The following is a 16,711-nucleotide window of genomic DNA, read 5'->3' as shown; positions in this document are numbered from 1 at the left end:
CACTTTGCCAGGTTCTGGTGCTGCATATACTGCTGGATAATGCGCGTGGTGTTTAATGTGCTCCTAATTGCCAAAGTGATCTGAGCGGGCTCCATGCTTGCCGTGGTATGGTGTCTGCACAGAAAAAAGGTGCAGAACGATTGTCTGCCGTTGCTCTGACGGAGGGAGGGGCAACTGACGACATGGCTTACAGGGTTGGCTTACAGGGAATTAAAATCAACGAAGGGGGTGGCTTTACATCAAGGAGAAACAAAAACAACTATCACACAGAATGGCCCCCTCAAGGATTGAACTCAAAACCCTGGGTTTAGCAGGCCAATGCTCAACCCTCTGAGTTATCCCTCCCCCCAGTATTTCAGGCAGGACTGAATCTCCATTAAACTTTTCAAGGTGCCCCTGACAGACCTCACGGAAATGATTGTTGGCCATTGATTTCACGGAGGGAGGGGGGAGCAAATGAATACAAAACAAATCTGGTGTATTTCTTGTTTTGATCCACTCCATCTACCTTTTACATCTTTGGCTGGCAGCAGACGGTGCAGTAGGACTGCTAGCCATCCTCATCTCCTGGCTTCTCGACAGAACACAGTACAATAGGACTGCTGGCAGGACTAAAGAGAATGACCTGGTCGAGTCATTCCTATTTTAGTCCCTGCGCCCACGTCTGCCCAGGCACTCCTGACTGACCTTACCGAGGTGGCCAGGAGCACCTCGGACATGATGATGATGGTTATCAGGCCTATTGTACCATCTGCTGCCACAAGGCAATGGGTTGCTGCTGTGTAGCAATGCAGTACCGCGTCTGCCAGCATCCAAGAGACGTACAGTGACAGTGAGCTGAGTGGGCTCCATGCTTGCCGTGGTATGGCGTCTGCACAGGTAACTCAGGAAAAAAGGCGGGAAATGATTGTCTGCCACTGCTTTCACAGAGGGAGGGAGGGCCTGACGACATGTACTCAGAACCACCTGCGACAATGTTTTTGCCCCATTAGGCATTGGGATCTCAACCCAGAATTCCAATAGGCGGCAGAGACTGCGGGAACTGTGGGATAGCTACCCACAGTGCAACGCTCCGAAGTCGACGCTAGCCTTGGTACTGTGGAAGCACTCCGCCGAGTTAATGCATTTGAGCATTTTGTGTGGGGACACACACAATCAACTATATAAAAACAATTTCTAAAAAACCGACTTCTATACATTTGACCTAATTTCGTAGTGTAGACGTACCCTTAGGTTTCTAAATCATTTTTTGAGTATGGGACTTAGGTACTTTTGCCAGGATAATTAGAAACATGTCTTAGAACAATTTCATGAATATAATTATTTGTAGTCCAAACATTGCCATGCTGTGTGAGTACGTGGGAACCAGAAAGCAAAACTGACTAGAAACAAAAGTGAAGTTAAGTCATCTAGTTCCATTACATAAGATGAGTAAGAGGCAAAAAGGTAAACAAACAGCAACATGAGAAAAGGAAACAGGACTTTTAGTATTCTTTCATTTGTAATAAGTTAAGATGATCTTGATGATACAGGAGAGGAAACATGTAGGGTTCTCTTCACCCCCATCCAGCCCCCATCCTGCAAACGCTTATTACTGACTTCTCACAGCAGAAAGCACTATGTCTGCTAGTACAGTCAGGGCCTGATTTTTAAAGGTGCTGAGGACTCACAACTCCAGCTCAAGGGAATGGGAGCTGCAAGTGCTCAGCACCTCTGCAAATCAGGCCTTAAGTGTTTGCAGGATCAAGCCCATAATGTTTAGCCTGAGAGTGTTCCCGTAAGTATCTAGCTCTGGGTTTTATGAAACTCATATGGTAGCTTTTCAGTTCTCCTTTTTGGAGAAAACTAAACTCTCTCTATATCTTCCTGAAAAGATTATTACATTTTTGATATGCAGAAGTAAACATCCTCTGGTTTATAGAGCTTGATCCTGTAAGATGCTGAGGCACCACCCCACAAGGTGCTGAGTGCCCTGAACTCCCATTGAAGTCAGTGGGAGATCTGTGGGCTCAGAGTCTCTCAGGAAGGTGGGATCAAATACTTTGTCTGTGTTAGGGTTTAGTGTAGGTAACGTACTTATGTAAAACTGGAAAACTGTATTTTCTGCCCTTTAACTAGCTAAAGGTCATGTACTGTCACAAGCTTTAAAAAAAAAACCTGTTCTTTTCTTCCTCCCATTATTAGGATAATCTTCTTTAACACAGTCAGCTCCAATATATGCATGACCTCTATTAAGAGCAATGGCCCATGACAAAACTTAAAGAGATTTGTAATATATTATTAAGCACATAGATCATAGGACTTAATGAACTGTCGAAGATAATTTTTCAAGACAGCCAAAGGTCTTTATAAATGGCAACCAAACAAAGTTGTATACGGAGTGTGATATTTTCACAACCTTATTTTGAAGGCCATTTACATTCACCTCTTCCCCATCTTTCTCAACAGGGCAAACCCTGACCTCACTAAGAGTATGTCTACACTCAAGCTAGCGATGTAACTTCCAGCTTGGTTGGCATTCCTGGACCAGCTTAGATCAAGCCAGTGCACTAAAAGAAAAGTGTAGCTGCAATGGCAGGTCTGGCGGAATGAGCCAGCTGCCCAAAGTACAATCCCACCAAGGACCCTAAGTACTTACTCAGGCAGCAAGCCCATCCTGCCATCGACACTGCCATGGCTATGCTGCTATTTTTAGCGGTATAGCATGCGTACATCAACCAGAACTGAAAACTATACTTCCAGCACTACCTCCAGTAGACATACCCTGGAGCAATGCTATGTAAAACCAGCTGGAGCTCTGCAGTTCTGGCTCACTTCTGTGAGGTGCTAAGCAGTCTGGCCCGAAACCAGAAAGACTCGTAAGCATCAGCTTAACTTTAAGTCTGTGAGTTGTCCAATGTAAATCAATCAGACTACTCATGCATTTAAAGAGAAGCAGATGTGTAAAAGTTTTGCTTGGACTAAGACCACTATTCTCAGAACCCTGCAGGATCAAGCCCTGATTTCCACATGCAGTTGCAATAACTGCAGGTATAAAAAGTGTGCACATGCGTGTGAATGGATCTCTTCTCTTTTTCATAAAATGTGTTACAATGGACCTAACTGTGCCCTCAGTCTATAGGATTTACACCTGTGAAGTTGTGGCCAGAATCAAGCCCTGGCAGACTTAAAGCAATCAAATGCTGGGCCTGTGCAGGAGTTACATGCATGCCAATGCCTTTACATTGCAAATGAAAAATTAAACAAATAGTTTAAATCATTAATTTTCTAAAGTTTAATTAACTTTGACCAACTTTCCCTTTCTCCTAAAGAGAGCTGTTCTTTTGTAGAACTTGTCTTGGCACAAAATATAATTTCTAAAGTTAAAGGTGATCTGCAAAGGATATTTAAATTGGGTTTGTGCCCTTTTTTGTTTTTAGTTCCTGAACCTGCACAGATTTACACTGTATGGTACCCCACTGACTTTAGTGGGACTGTGAATGTATGCAAGGGTCCTCATTAGCGGATCATAGAATCATAGAAGATTAGGGTTGGAAAAGACCTCAGGAAGTCATCTAGTCCAACCACTGCTCAAAGCAGGACCAACACCAACTAAAGCAACTAAGATCTTGTTGCAGGATTGTGGCCAACAACAAAGAAAGGTCTACAGCAGGGATCATCAGCCTTTGGAATGTGGCCCATCAGGGAAAGCCACAGGCGGGCCAGGATGGTTTGTTTACCTGCAGCATCCACAGGTTTGGCCAATTGCAGTTCAACAGCTGGCAGAACCTGTGGACTGGTCGTGGTTCACCGTTCCAGGCCAATGGGGGCTGTGGGATTTCCCTGATGGGCCACGTGCCAAAGGTTGCCGATCCCTGCTGTAGACCTTTCTTTGTTGTAGGGCCAATCCCTAGTCTACAGGGTTGTCAGTGAAGGTTGTTTATCACCATACCCCCACCCCCAAGAAAACCTGGGGTATCTTAGAAAAATCAGGAACATGAATTCCAGATTTCCCTGGCTTTGGTGGAGGACTTTGAGAGACTTTTCTGTGACATTTATTGGGAGATTTCACACATTAATAGAAAGGAAGGGACTGCTGATTTTTGTTAACTTCCTTTTCTTCCAAGCATTCATTAGGCTTTGAGTCAAATGTTAACATTTTAACTATATCTATTGATTCTCAATAAAGACCCTCAGTTTACATTCCTTTGTAACTTGCCTTTTTGTAAACATTCATCCTTTGGCTTTAGCAATGGAGAACTTGAAACTCCATGCATTTCCCCAGTCAGAGGTCTCTTGTAATGTTTTGTTGATTCTCTTTTCTGCCACCTCAATATTACTGCTCCTAACTCACAGAGCACAGTCATTTGTGAATACAGTAAGACCTACCCTGGCACTTATTTGTTTTGGGAGATCATTTATCATAATATTAAATAAGGTTGGTGTGATAACACTTCCCTGTCATGTACCATTTTTAATTTTATTTATATATATATATATATATATATATATATATACACACACACACACACACCCATTCATTCTGTACCCATTCATTCTTCCCCTTATCCCTAGAGCACCTACTCCATACGAGCCTTTCCTCCACTGAATGTCATAAGCCCTTTCGATATCTAGAAAGACAGCTATCGTTAAACCTTTTGTGCCACATACATTTTGTATTTCATTTTCTAATTTAACAACATATTCAATGGTGCATCTTCCTCTCCTAAAATCACTCTGCACCTTATTTGTACTGCCATTGTTTTCAAGATAGGCAACCAATCTTTCATCCATCATTCTCTCCATAATGTTACCCAGACAGGAAATATGGGCAATTGGACAGGATGTAGTGGCATCCACTTTTATGGATAGTTTGCCTGGTTTTCCCATTGGAATTTCCACCCTTTCTTTATCACTCCTTTTTCCCATATAGTGTTGTACAATTCCAAGAGACCCCTCAAACTGCTTTCAGAGAGAGATTAAACTTTATGGTATGTATCTTATATTTACCTGGGGATGTATTCTTGCTGTTATCTATAGCCTTCTCAAGTTCCCACATACTAAACCATTAACTCAGTATAGTATCTTCCTGGTTACCCCAACTATATAATAGATCATGACTCTCCTCAATTAATTGTCTTTTATTCTGGGATGACTGATCAGGCTTAAGCAGTAACATCACAATTTCTTGGATCTCTTAGAAGGATTTTGCCAGCCTGTGTCACAATATTTCCTAGCGCTCCCCCAGGGGCACTGGGTCTCCACACTATTCTCAGTGAAGGCCAGTGCTTCAAAGGAAAATGGCTAGTGGTTAGATCACAGGACTGGGAGCAAGAAGAGCTAGGTTCTATTCCTGACTCTCTGTGTTACCTTAACCAAGGCATTTAACTTCCCTGTGCATCAATTTTAGAGCTGGTCAAAAGAATGGGAAAAAATTTTCTGCAAAAAATTTTTATTGAAATTTTGTGTCTTCCATTGACATTTAGAAACGATTTGAAATTTTCCAGCCAGCTCCCCTAACTGGGAAATAGGGATAACAACACTTATTCATCTTTGTAAAGTGTTTTGTACTCTTCAGATGAGCAGCACTATGTAACTAATCAAAACCCACGTGCTTGTAAGCTGTTTAGATTTTTCTACACACACACACACACACACACACACACACACACACACAGAGCGACATGGATTGTCCTTTTGCTGTATGTTTGTACATTGTCTAGTACAATGGAGCCCTGATCCCTTGTTGGAACCTAGAGGACCCATCTCAGTACAAATAAATTAATAATAAATAACAATAATGATGATGATGGAATGCTGAGTTGCCAATGTTATAATTTGAACTCGTGATTCCAGAGACTCTTTGTGCTTCAAGCCAGTTCCTGTACCACTGAGTTATTCCCTTAGCTAACCCCCAAAAGAAGACAGACAACCGCATACCAGCATGGAAGGACATAAGCAAGAAAATCATTTGTTAAAGGTATCTTGACTGTCAAGATGTAACATTAAACAGGAAACGTGCTCTGGGTTGTGATGTGATTATTAGGAACTTGAAGCAAGATTATTTTAGTCCACAGAAAGCTTGGAGAACATGCAGCTGAGAAGATGCTATAAATCAGTTTGGAAAAATGTGATTTCCCCACCAGCAAATGCTGCCAGAACAGGGTACAATAACTGGAGATTTGTATTCAGTATCCAAGGTGTTAATATATTTTTTTTTCTAGAGTTTTGATCTTGCAAAAGAAAGATCAAAACTATAGCTTAAGATACATATAAGCTCTCTCCCTCTCTCTCTAAAACTCTAGCTTAAGATTTTTTTTGCTCAGTTCATTTTGAAATCATGGTCTTAAGCTAGAGTTTTATATATATAAAACCACAAGCAAGATCAAAACTGTAGCTTAAGACCATGATTTCAAAATTAACTAAACAAAATAATTTGAAAAAGATGGGGGCACTCCTTCAGCCCAGCTACAGCCTCAAGGAAAATAAATAGCAGACATACCAAATACACCACTGACCAATCCCCTAATGCCTTGTCCCATTTTAAAAAGTTGAATGGGATGATCTGGGCAATCAAAGGCCTGTCAGCCTGACACTGATCTTGGTCAAACTAATGGAATAGCAGATATAGGCACATGACTAATAAAGAACTAAAGTAGGGTAATAGAAATAATTTCAAACAACACAGGTTTATAGAAAATATAAGATAAATATAAAAATATAGAAAACTTGTCAAACTAACTTGGTAACTTTTTTGATGAGATTACAAGTTTGGTTGATAAAGGTAATAGTGTTGACATAATAGACTTCAGTCAGGCATTTAATCTGATAACCACATGACATTTTCATTACACTAGAATGACACAAAATCGATTACATGGATTAAAAAAATGAGGGATCATCATCAATTGGTTGTGTTTCTAGTGGGGTCTCACAGGGATCAGTTCTCAATGCTGTGCTATTTAACAATGTTACCAATGAGCTGGAAGAAAACAGAAAATCACTACTTAAATTTGCAGATGACACAAAGATTGGGGGAGAGAGAAATTCTGAAGAGAATAGGTCATTGATACTGAACGATTGCTTAGTTAAGTCAGTCACAAGTGAATAATATATTGATTTAATATGCCCAAATGTAAAGTCAAGCATACATGGAAAGCAGCGATTGAAAAGGAATTGGGAGTAGTGCCCATTGAAACTCAGGATTTCTGATTTGCAAGACATTTGGGCATTTTGAAGTGTCTTGCGAACCAGAAATCTTTCAAAAAAATTGCTTTGGAAACACCAACACACAGTGTTTCTGAAATGAAATTTGCTTCCCAGGACCTGCAGCTGCTGAATGAAATTGACATTCTTGTCTGTCTTGTCTGACCAGCCCTACTTGGGAGTAATGACAGGTTTCAGAGTAGTAGCCGTGTTATTCTGTATTCGCAAAAAGAAAAGGAGTACTTGTGGCACCTTAGAGACTAACCAATTTATTTGAGCATAAGCCTTGGTTTTTCCTACGCCCCCCGCCCCCCCAACTGTTCCTTAGAAGTTCTTGTTAAACCCTGGATTTGTGCTGGAAATGGCCCATCTTGATTATCATACACATTGTAAGGAGAGCGATCACTTTAGATAAGCTATTACCAGCAGGAGAGTGGGGTGGAGGGAGAGAAAACCTTTTGAAGTGATAAACACCCAGTTTTTCATGGTCTGTGTGTATAAAACATCCTCACTGCATTTTCCACTTTATGCATCCGATGAAGTGAGCTGTAGCTCATGAAAGCTTATGCTCAAATAAATTGGTTAGTCTCTAAGGTGCCACAAGTAATCCTTTTCTTTTTGGGAGTAATGGTGGCTTATCAGCTGAACATGAGCTCCCCTGCAACAATGTAGCCAAAAGGGCTAATGCAATCCTTGGCTACATAAACAGCGGAATAGCAAATAGGAGTAGAGAGATCATATTACCTCCATTGAATACTGTGTCTAGTTCTGGTGTTCACAATCCAAGAAGCATGTTGATTAAATTGGAGAGGATTCAGAGAAGAGCCACAAGAATGAGTAAAGGATTGAAAAATATGCCTTCTTGTGAAAGACTCACAGAGCTCAGTCTGTTTCCTTAATGAAGAGAAGGTTAAGGAGTGAAGTGATCAGTCTATAAGTAGTTACAGGGAGAACAAATATTTGATGACAGGACACTTTTCACTCTAGCAGACAAAGGTATAACAAGATCCAGTGGTTGGAAGATCAAGCTAGACAAATGTAGACTGGAAATACATCTTAACTGTGAAGGTAATTAACCACGGGAACATCTTTCCAAGGCTTCTGATGGTTCTCTACCACTGGCAATTTTTAAATCAAGATTGGGTGCTTTTCTAAAAGATATGCTGTTGTTCAAACAGGAATTAATTCAGAGGAATCCTATTGCCAGTGTAATACAGGGGCTTGAACTAGATGGTTACAATGGTCCCTGTCCCTACTGGTTTCATAAGCATGCTGGCAGAATTTGATCTTTTTTTACTAATTTCAATAATTTTTATCAGTTTTAATTTTTAAGATTTTTCCTCTATTTTTATTTTTACATTTGTGGGGGGAAGGGTTGGTGTTAGAATTAGGGCAGCGCTGGTGGGAAAGAGCAGAGATCCCCGAGCTGGTGAGTGAGAGAGCTGGTCCATGACAGCAGAGCTGCAGAGGGCTCCCTGCATGGCCACAGAAGTCTTTCAGCAGTGGGGTGGCCTCTCCCACAGGCAAGGGCTTGTCCTCCTCCTCCTCCTTGCAGTCCTGGCTAGGAGTCTCTGCTCTGCCCCACCAAAACCACAGCCTCCCCACTCCCCACCCACCCCCGTACCTTATGCCTTTGGGGCTTGGGTATCATCAGCCCTGAGACAACACAGGGATCCATCTGCAGATCTGCTGTCACGGACATGCTCACTCAATCCCATGTCAGGAGGGCTGCAGAGGGCTCCTTGCATGGCCGCAGGACCAGCGACAACTGATCCCTTCAGGCACCCCGACTGTTACTGATTGATTTTGGGGGGTGGGTGATTGCAGTGCGTCAGCTGAAATCAACATTTACTGACAGTTACCAATTAAAATTGAATCCTGCCACGCCTATTATAACCATGCATTTACGAATTTGCAACGTGGAGAAATACATTATGGATCAATGCGCTAAGACCACTCAATATATATTCACTCAAAGACTGTACTGAATCTCTGCTGGGCTACACCTCTTATGTAGAATACCAAAAGCTATATATTAGAGATGTGGTGCTGATAAATCTATATTCTTACAGACAGTATGATACTGCTGCTCCTTTGGGCAATGAAATAGAGTTTTTCATCTTAGAAGATTTCAATCCTTCCCATAATTTATATAAACTGAACAACAGACCATTTCCAATTATGTGCATTGTGACGTCTGAGCAAGTGGTTAGCAAAATAACAGTAATGAAATCTGGATTCTGATACGTAATTGAGATCCCTCCCCAGAGGGAAGGGGTCAGAATCTGGCCCCTAGTGAAGAGATTACTAATAAGGAACTAGAATGAGTAAGACTATAATTTTGGTAATCCATCTGTCAGAAGTCACAGTGCCCAAAGGACTCAAAAGCATGGATATACAGCATTATTAAATACAAAGAAAGCCAGCTACATGTTTTTCCAGCAGACCTGATGAAGTTAATGTAATGAATCTTCTTCAAACTGAAATGGAAACCTAATAAATATGGTTACATTATCTTACATTGAGACTTAGATTTATTCTTATTTTCCTTTTCCCCATTTGCCTAAGGATATCAATTTTTTTAAACATAACTTTTAAGGTCTGAAAGAAAACTGGCCTAATCCTAAAGCTTGAAATAGCCCTGTTGCTGTACATTCTGCTTGATAATATCTGCCTTTTGGAGCTTTAACAGCTCATTTTTTCTGCAGTGAAGGTCATTACATGCCTACAAATAACTTGAGAATGGTTAGGCTGCTGGAACCACTGCCTAACCACAGCCCATCACCCTTACCAATATTGTCTTATTGTTTACTTGTACTCCCCCATCTGTTTGTATCCAGCTGTTGTCTCTTGTCTTATACTTGGATTTCAAGCTCCTTAGAGCACAGACTGTCATTTTGTTCTGTGTTGGTACAGCACCTAGCACACTGGGGGTCCGTGTTTATGACTATGGCTCCTAGGTGCTATGGTTATAGAACTAAATACATTAATAATAATAAATATCAATGTATTTGAATGTTTCACAGAAAGACATGTTTGTATTCATCTTAAGGTACCTAAGTGTTAAACAGAGCTGATAAGTGCTCTTCTATAAAGCAAGTATAAGTAAGTCCAACTCCTATGATTCTTTCTAAGTGAGTAGCCAAATAAGAACTATTACAAGTATTTTGTGATAGACTCTATCAGTACACTGCATTATGGTTACCTAGCTGAGATTTCAACCTCATGGGAATTCCACAAAGACTTAACTAAATGATCATATCTCTATTCTTTGAGCATTTGATTATCTAGTGCCATCATTTCTCCTTCACACATCAATCCACGAGGCAAATTAAGCCAGCATTACTTGACATGAAATTAGAAATACTGTGCATATACTCTAGATGAAAGATTACAGCACCATCAAGCATTACAGCACTACTAACACACCCATTTATGTATTCATTTTGCAGGATTAACTGGGACCTGAACGGTGGACAGGCCTTGGCTGAACCCTCCAGATATACACAGATGTCACAGTCATTGATAAAAGGAAAATTCTACCTTAGCATGAAAAATCTCAGTAATATTGCCAGAGACTGAGGATCACAGCCAAATGCTGCAGCAATGGTGCTGCAGTGTAACACGTCAACCACACAAAGCATGAAGACAACTAGTAGAAGATGAGATTTTGACTATCACCTTTTGAAAATAAATTAATTTGGCTGTAAAGCAACACTGAAGCTCTGTAGCCTACCCTTTTGATGATAACTCCAACTAGCCTAATAAATAATTTTAAAATGTTTCTTTGAAAGCAGATAGTCAAGTAGGAAAACTGGTTTTTGCCAAATGGTCAGAAGGCAGGTCAAAATATTAACTACAGCCACTATTTTCAATCTTGGGTTCCTAAAGTTAGGCACCTACATCCATATTTAGGAATCTAAATAAGTAGCCTCATTTTCAGAAGTGCTGAGCACCCAGCAGCACATACTGATTTAGCATTGCAGAACTTGGGGGAGCTAAGCTTCTTGGTAAATATGACCATATCTCTATGGATGCACATGCCTAATTTTAGCTTTAAATGTTGGCCTATGGCATCAAATGGTTCTCTCTTTACCAAAGTGGAGGTGCTAATTTACCAAATAGTAAACAACACTCACAAAGAAATAGTTTTTTTAAAAGTAACTAGTGATTTCTATTTTTTATAAACTCAAACTTTTTGTATCAAGAGTGTGGAATAGGAAGCGAAGTAGAAAAGAACACTTGCGCTCCAAAGCGGGAAAATAACAGCATAATGGCATCTGAGTGAAAACAAAACAAAATGAAATGAAATGAAATAAAATAAAATAAAAAAGGAGAAAAAACTGGGGGCAATTGTAGGATCTAGAATAAGCTACCAAATCAGAAGGAGAAGGTGGATAAGGTATTTTTAGAACAAACAACAGAATTATCCAAAGCACAGGACCTGATGTTAACAGAGGCCTTTAACTACCCAGATATCTGTTGGAAAAACAATATAGCAAGACACATACTGTCCAACAAGTTCTTAGAACATAGAGGAGTTAAGCAACTAGCCAAAGCAATCTTCAAGAACTCATGGAGGATAGGTGATATCCCAGATGACCGGAGAAGGACAAACATAATACCTATCCTCAAAAAGGGGAAAAAGGAGGACCTCAGGAAATATAAACCAGTCAGCCTAACTTTGATATCTGGAAAGACACTGGAACAAATTATTAAACAACCAAATTGTTCAAACCTAGATGATTATAAGGTGATAAGCAACAGTCAACATTGATAACCAATGATTAACCTTATCATCACTAAGGATGATAAGCAACAGTCAACAAGAGAAAATAATGCCAAACCAACCAAGGATGATTAACCTTATCATCATTAAGGTGATAAGCAACAGTCAACAAGAGAAAATAATGCCAAACCAACCTAATTTCCCTCTTTGACGGGGTAACCATAGTAGTGGATGGGGGAAACAGTATACAGCATATATCTGGACATTAGTAAAGCTTTTGACACAATCCACATGACATTCTAATAAGCAAACTAGAAAAATATGGTCTAAATGAAATTACTATAAAGCGGGTGCATAAATGCATGAAAGACTGTACTCAAAGAGTAGTTATCAATGCTTCACTATCAGATTTGGAGGACATATCAAATGGGGTCTTGCAGGGATCTGTGACTAACCCAATACTATTCAATATTTTCATTAATTACTTGGACAATGGAATGGACAGTATTCTTATAAAATCTGCAGATGTCTACAAGCTGGGAGGGATTGCAAGCTCTTTGGAGGACAGGATTAGAATTCAAAATGTTCTTGATAAACTGGAAATTTTGTCTGAAATCAACAAGATGAAATTCAATAAAGACAAGGGCAAAGAACTACTTGAAAGAAAAATCAAATGCACAACTACAAAATGGGTAACAACTGAATAGGCAGCAGTACTGCTGCAATGGATCTGGAGGTTAGAGTGGATCACACACTGAACATAAGCCAACAAAGTGATGCTGTTGCGAAAAAGGCAAACGTTGTTCTGGGATGTATTAGCAGGAGTGCCATATGTAAGGTCATGTCTAGATGGTGAGTTAGTGTGTGGCAAGCTGGGGTGTAAATCTATAGTGCATACACGTGCTGCACACTAACTGTCTGTGTGTAGCCTGCTGCCAGGTGCTGAACATTCCCTAGTGTGCTTTGAACCCATTAACATAAGTTGATTTTATAGCACACTAGGGAACATTTAGTGCATGGCAGTAGGGTTCACATGGATAGTTAATGGGCGGCATGCTACGGCACTCTAGATTTATATCCCAGCTTGCTGTGCACTAACTCACCATGTGACAAGCCCTCAGACATGGGAAGTAATTGTTCCACTTTACTTGGCACTGGTGAGGCTTCAGCTGGTGAATTATCTCCAGTTTTGAGCACCACACTTTAAGAAAGAGGTAAACAAATAGGAGAGGCCAGAGAAGAGCAACAAAAATTTTAAGGGATTTAGAAAACATTACCAGAAGGAAAGGTTGAAAGAATTGGGCATGTTTACTCTGGAGAGGAAAAGGCCAAAGGGGGACATGACAACAGCCTTCAAATATATTAAGGGCTGTTATAAAGAAGACAGTGATCAATTGTTTTCCTTGTTTACTAAGGGTAGGACAAGACATAATTGGCTTAGTTTGCAGCAAGGGAGATTTAGGTTAAATATTAGGAAAAACTTTCTAACTGTCAGCTTAGTTCAGCTCTTGAAAAAGCTTTAAATGGAGGTTTTGGAATCCTCATCATTGGAGGTTTTTAAGAACAGGTAAGACAAACACCTGTCAGGGATGGGCTAGGTATATTTAATCCTACTTCAGCACAGACGGATGGATTACATGATCTCTTGAGATCCCTTCCAGTCCTACATTTCTATGATTTTCTGATCTGACAGAAACACCTCTGTACACACTACAGTCTGGTACTTTTGACAAAAATATAATGGCTTAGTAGAAGTGACTCATTTCTAACAGAGAAGATTGAAGCAACACTTAAGGTGACAGCATGAGTAACTGGAAAGGGCTATCTGGGTATATTGAGAGATTGGACATTGGCATGAATTGTAACTCATTGATTTTGAGGATTTATATAACCTGCTGAGAGATTACACAATGATGAAAGCATTTAAAGTTTTTCTGAATATTAGGTATAACCCATTAATCCTGAGCTGTTACCTGACTTAATGATCTTTTCTTCAGGAAATCTCTTTGGTTTGAATTTTTTAGGTCAGTTCTTCAGGACTGTAATTTAAGTTTATTGGCTTCCTTCCTGCACTGAAATGCAAGTCTTTCTTTTCTTTAAATTCAGATGGGCCAGATATCAAGAGAAGATATCTCAGTGGACAAGAAAGGCATCTATATTTCTGGCAAAACAGAAAACAAGAATCAATAAACCTTTCTCTTTGTGCACAATCCCCTTCTCATCACTACTAACCTCTGAACACTTGTTTTAAGGATCGCTGCAGATTTGTACTCTCTGGGCAGAGACTCTACTGAGACCTGACTAAAAGTGACCTTACAAGCAGTACAGCTGTGCAGCTTTACTTATTTTCCAATCAAATCAAACCTCCTTCAGCTGGATTCCTGGACATATGGCACAACCATTTTTAATAAGAAGTTTTCCCCAATATAATGATTGGGATGGAAGAGTTTGAGTCTGGCAATAAATGGGCAAATTGACATGAATTATTTAGTAGCCCTGTTAAAAGTACAGTATTCATAATTCAAATGGTTGCTGTAGAGTCCTCTGCAGGGGATGTGGAAAAAGCTCATGAACAAAACAGCTCTGGTGTAACAGTAAATGGAAATCACTACATTGGATATCAAATCTTTTTTCTTTTTTCCACTTTACCTTTGGACTACCCAGAAACTTTCCTTTGTGCTAATGGTAGTGAGAGGAAAAAAATCTCTCAAAAGACTTCATGTCTGCCTCTGAATTTAGCCTCAATAAAAAAAAATAAATGAATGAATGAAACCTCTCACCATTGTAGGCCACTAGCTAGTGCTCCCACTTCAAAAAGCCAGTGGAGTATTACATCTAACTTATAATATCCTCTCATAGCCTTACTGTGCCAATCTGGTTATAATATGTTCTGTTACTCTGCTTAAACCAAGAAGTTCTTCCATCCCAAGTAAAAAACAACAACGGTTACTTGCCTTTTTATAACTGTTGTTCTTTGAGATGTGTTGCTCATGTCCATTCCATTCTAGGTGTGTGCGTGCCCACGTGTGTGGTCATCAGAGATTTTTGCCTTAGAGGTATCCATAGGGCCGGCTGTGGCGCCCTCTTGAGTGCCGTGCTCATGCATCGCTATATCACATGCCGCCGAACCTACACCCGCTCAGTTCCTTCTTGCTGGCAACTCCAACAGAAGGGCAGGAGGGCTGGTAATGGAATGGACATGAGCAACGCATCTCGAAGAACAACAGTTACGAAAAGGTAGGTAACCGTTTTTCTTCTTCGAGTGCTTATTCATGTTGATTCTATTCTAGGTGACTCACAAGCAGTGTCCATGGAGGTGTGCTCGGAGTTCACAGTCTTGCAGCTTGCAGCATTGCTCTGCCAAAGCCAGCATTGTCTCGAGCTTGCTGGGTAAGCGCATAATGAGATGCGAATGCATGGACAGATGACCAGGTAGTGGCCCTACAGATCTCTTGGATTGGCACCTGTGCCAGGAAGGCCGCTGATGACACTTGTGCCCTAGTCGAGTGTGCCATCATGATTACCAGAGGAGGCACCTTTACCAGCTCATAGCAGTGGCAGATGCAAGCCGAGATCCAGGAAGAAATCCTCTGAGCAGGGGGCGACGTTTTATTGTGTCTGCCACCGCAATGAACATCTGCACTGACTTACAGAACAGCTTTGTTCTATCTACGTAAAAGGCCAGCACTCTCCTGACGTCCAGGGTGTGTAGCCTGCGCTCCTTATCTGACATATAAGGCTTTGGAAAGAAGACTGGTAAGTAGATGTCCGGGCCAGCATGAAACTGGGAAACAACCTTGGGCAGAAATACTGGGTGCAGTCACAACTGGACCTTATCCTTGTAGAAGACCATATAGGGCAGTTCTGAAGTAAGCTTCCTGATCTCAGACACCCTGCGGGCCAACATTATCAAGACCAAGAATGAAACTTTCGAGGAGAGAAGCAGGAAAGAGCAGGAAGCCAGAGGCTCAAAGGGAGGCCCCATGAGCCTCAACAGCATGAGATTCACGTCCCAGGGAGGGAAGGGATCCTGGATGTGCAGGTAGAGACGCTCCAGACTTTTCAAAAACCTTGCTGTCATGTCGTGAGCAAGATCGACGTGACTTTGAATGGAGGAGATAGTGAGATAGGAGAAAGCCGAGATAGTGGCTAGGTGGACCTTGATCGATGACAGGGACAAACCTTGGAGTTTGAGGTGCATCAGATAATCCAGGATCTCCAGCAGGATCTGCTCAGCCCAGATATGCTGTTCCAAGGCCCATCACATGAACCTTTTCCATTTGGCCAGGTAAGTCGCTCTGGCAGAGGGTTTCCTGCTACCCCAGCAACACCTGCTGAACATGGGCTGAATATGTCCATTCATCCGCATTTAGCAATGCAGTAGCCAAGCTGTCAAGTGTAGCACTGCCAGGTTTGGGTGCAAAAGGCTGTGTGGTTCTGGGACAGCAGATCCAGCCAGAGGGGCAGCTGCAGCGGGTCGGCTACTGAAAGGCTCAGCAGTGTGACGAACCAATGCTGGCAAGGCCAAGTGGGGGCTATTAGGATAATTCTCACCTTGTCTTGCTTGATCTTCACAAGGACCCTGTGAATCAACAGCACTGGGGGAAGGCATACATCAGCGCCCCCGTCCACAGAATGAGAAAGGTGTCTGATAGGAAGCCCCGGTCCATCCCCCAGAGTGAACAGAACACTTGGCATTTTCTGTTCTGCCTGGACACAAACAGGTCCACCTGGGGAGTCCCCCACCTCTGGAAGATTATGCTGACCACCTCCAGATGGAGAGACCACTTGTGGTGA

The sequence above is a fragment of the Natator depressus genome, chromosome 5 (genome assembly GCF_965152275.1).
Source record: "Natator depressus isolate rNatDep1 chromosome 5, rNatDep2.hap1, whole genome shotgun sequence".
Classification (NCBI taxonomy): domain Eukaryota; kingdom Metazoa; phylum Chordata; order Testudines; family Cheloniidae; genus Natator; species Natator depressus.
This window is presented reverse-complemented; position numbering follows the sequence as displayed.